Raw genomic sequence first — 4,182 nt, forward strand, 5'->3', positions numbered from 1 at the left:
GATCTCGATATAGTTACCTTCTTGCTGGTGAGACCTGATAATGGGTTTCCAATTCTTTTTTTCAAAATTGTGACCATGTAAAAAGAAAATATTTAAAAGGTTCTAAAATATTTTAAACTTAAAAATATTTCATCATTTATTATGATGGAAATATTATGATGGCAAGACAAGAACTACGCATATACGCACTCCAATCTAAACCTTGCATGATTCAATATTTTTCTCGATTATTACACTGGATTGCAAAATTTGTAAAATATTTTGAGCTCTCTCTTATTAAGCATTGCAATTCTTGATAAATTAATTATATAATTTATTTTTTTCGTTAAATGAAATAAGATAATATTTTTATTACGTGTTATAAATTTAAGATTTGCATTACTATTTAATATAATAAATAAATTATATAAGATAAATGAAAATAATATTCAGGTATAAATTACGCTTCGTTGTTTCGTCACAACGTGAGATTAATTGCGAGCGATAAATTGCTATTGTAAAACACCAATTTAAATAATCATTTCATTTCGAATTAATTTTTCTTTTCAGATTTATTTAATTATTATTTCTTATTTTTTCTTCTCTTATTCTTTTTATACTCATTTATTTAACATTAATTATTAATTATTATTCATTTCAATTATCAATTATTTATATTTTACATTTTCTAATTCATTTATATTAATTATTAATTTTCATACTTTATTTATGTTTATTTATGTTATTATTTATGTTATTATTTATGTTTCATACTTTATTTATGTGTTCTTAATATATTTAACTGTTGTTGCATTTATTTTTTTAGCGTTAGATGGGTCTCGATGCATAATCACCTCCTCGTGGTAAGACCTGGTAATTGATATCGATTTTCATAGATTATATTTCCTTCGAAAATTTTCCAAAGATAAATTTTTAAAAATCGATACCAAGCTAAGAACTACGCAGTATCTTCAGTCCAATCTAGAATATTGTGCCAATTTTCCTTTGGATATTTTGGTCTAGATTGGACTGCAGGTACCATTTTATTAAACCTTCATCGGGATCATTGTGGGATCGTCGTGGGATCATCGTGGGATTGCATGCGTCTTAAGTTAAGTTAAGATTTTATCTTTAAGTTAAGTTAAGATTATAAGATACATACATTAAGTTTTTTGCAAGCGTATAAAAACTACATTTCGTATAAAAACTACACTGTCTAACTTCGAACGAAATATGATCATATGTATGTATGAAGATTTAGATTTTTATGTTAATTACATTATGCTAATTACGTTATATACAAGTTGTTCCACATGATCAAATTAATCTTTGTCTGGTTTCAATAGAATCTTCAGATCTTCAAGATCTGATAATCACAAAGTAATTCAATAGAGAAATTGAAATTAATTTTAATAAATTTTTTTTGCATTATTAAATTTTAATATTAAATATTTCTGTTAAATTTTTTTGATTTTGAACTGTAATTTTAAAATTTTAAACTTTTTCATATTTTTATGTATTATAAAGTCTAAAAAGTCTTTTTTCTCTCTATGCAAGAGTTTTTAATAACTTGACTCTTCCATTGCGTCTTCAACGTTATTTTATGGAAAGAGAGCTATTCTATAGAATAAACTCCAAGTTATTTTATAAAAAAATATATCGGATAAGATATTCTAATTGACAAAATCTATGGGATAAAATTATAACTTTTAAATTAATTCATTTTCAATCTAAAAATATTATTTTTTTAAAGAGAATGCAAAAATATATTGATTGGTAGAATATTTATATTTTGATAGAAAATTAAGAAAATTAATCTTAATTTTTTATCTAATAATTTAATTAAATTTATTTTGATTTTTTCTTATGAAATAAAAAATTAATTTTATTGTATGTTAGCTCTAAACTGTTTTTGGAGTTATGATATATAATAATAAAATTAATTTATTACAAATTTCTTTGTAAACAAAGTTCTATTCTAAAACGATCAAAAACATAGTTCAGATGCTAATGAAGGTTTACGTTTATCACGTTTATTACAAATTCACAAATTCACATTCTAGAGTTCTGTTCGTTCGAGAATACAAAGTGTTTCAAGAGTTTATAAGGTTCAGAAATTAAAAAAGTTCTATGGTTTAAATAGTTCGGAGGTTAAAAAAGTTCTAATATTACAAAAATTCTGATTTTCTTGAATTCATCAAAATGCTCGTATCCTTTAAAACTCCTTTCATGTTCATCTCGCGAGATCACATACAAACAGTCAATATTACCGCGGACAGCTTCCTAATTGTGCGACAATCCTAATCTGAGGAAAATTTTTAGAATTAGATCAAGGAATTATCATCCACAAACCTATAAAATCCGCTGTTTCCAGAAAACAACAAATACAACTCTGCGAGTGTTTGTAATAATTCTTTTCAACTAGAATAATGCTGATTGCCATTGAGATTGATTGAAAAATATTCTCAAATCCCAAAATGATTTTTATATTTATATAAAATCAAATTTTACATATATAAAAAAAATCAGTATTAATCAATAATTGTATTTGAATTAATTTGATGATCAACGATCAGCGAAAATAATATTCGCGAGCATTTATTAAATTTATAATCTTATTCGAAGTTTATTTATGATGTTCTTCACACAGAAACTTTTTTTCATTATTATCGATCATCGATTCTTCATTAAAATTAAACAAAAAATAATATTGGAGATTGGATAGTTTAAGAAAATTGAGGTTTTTGAAAAGAGTTTAGACGACTCTTTCAATTGTATATTTTTCATATATTATATATTATACATATATTTCAGACATATTTTAATGGCTGAAACATAACACGATTCTTCGAAGAGTGATATACTCCATGGTTGATTGAATAATAACCAATATTATCAATATTATCAGTTCGAGGAAATTTATAATAAATATACTGTTAAAATCGAAAAGTAATGAACGACTTTGAATATTGCACAAATGAGATGCCTAAACTAATGTTATTGTTCGAAAGACCACCTACTATTGTAGGAGTATATATTCGTTTATATTATGAACTCGTAATGAACGAATGATGATATTTTGACTTTTTGCGGCTAACTGTGATGATTTACTATCAATTCTATCGCAAGACAGTCGCAACCCTTGGTTTTTCCTCCAATCCTTGTCTTTTGGAAGAAATGCACATAGAGAGGAGGTTGGAGGTACCAATGATCGTGCTGAAGGGCGGTCTCGAAGAATGGATCCTCGCGGAATCGCATTGCAGCACGTGGGAGTCAAGACCTTCGCTCGCTCCCACAGTGGTCCATCGCATGGTGTGCAAATGTGGCCACTCGTAGCCATTTGTGTGACACTTTTGTTTAAATTAGAGATCTGGAAAACGTTAGAAAAATCATTCTCGCTCATAAATTATTGTCAAACTATTGATGGTACTCGAAGTATTAAAAACACAGGTCAGGTTACTCAATCGCTTCACAAATCCTTAACACATACGCTGATCAATTTTTAATTATGTATCTTAGTACGAAGTTAACTATTTTAGTTCAAGGAATTTTCTTCTAATTTAGATATCATAAATGATATCTAATACGATTATATTGGTTATTCTATATATCTCTCCATCTTCCTAATTAAATTTGGAATTTCTAAGGGCATGAACTTTTATCAAAAAATAAGAAAGAATCTAATTAACACTTCATGAACACGTTATATTCTGATCACCAGATATGACTAGTTAGTTTTCCTTGTAATAACACATCATGCTCTGAAAATCATTACGGACACGATCATCTATTGTATGTAATATTAAGAGACTCAATATAGGTGTACCATACTTGTAAAACAATCCACTTATCGTTAAGAAAATGCATCAGTAGTTACAAGCACCATCTTCTACACACAAACATTTCAGTCGAAAGAGTATTCAATACATATATTTAATACACATATTATATACACATATATTTAATACACATATTATATATATGCGTCTAACGAATTTTCCACCAGTAACATTACTGCGAGTGCAAATACATAGATCAGTAAATTAGCTAAACAAATTTTTATCTATATCTCACTTGCATTTAATATTTTTTATTCTAATATGAAATTACTGAAATAAAATATTAATAATATAATAAAATAATATGAAAATCATCGAAAATCAATCTACATTTTGATCACATTATATTATTATTATATTCGAA

General features: G+C 26.3%; 1 long non-coding RNA gene across 1 annotated transcript in view; it reads right to left on the bottom strand.

The window, feature by feature from the left end:
* Positions 1 to 3,769, bottom strand: part of LOC102678084 — a 16,071-nt gene extending 12,302 nt beyond the window's left edge. Inside the window, exon 1 of the long non-coding RNA XR_422509.2 lies at positions 3,759 to 3,769. This is a non-coding gene — a long non-coding RNA (uncharacterized LOC102678084). The remainder of the gene's footprint in view (positions 1 to 3,758) is intronic.
* Between the last annotated feature and the right edge of the window lie 413 nt (positions 3,770 to 4,182).

The sequence above is a fragment of the Apis dorsata genome, unplaced genomic scaffold, assembly GCF_000469605.1.
Source record: "Apis dorsata unplaced genomic scaffold, Apis dorsata 1.3 scaffold_533, whole genome shotgun sequence".
Taxonomy (NCBI): Eukaryota; Metazoa; Arthropoda; class Insecta; order Hymenoptera; family Apidae; genus Apis; species Apis dorsata.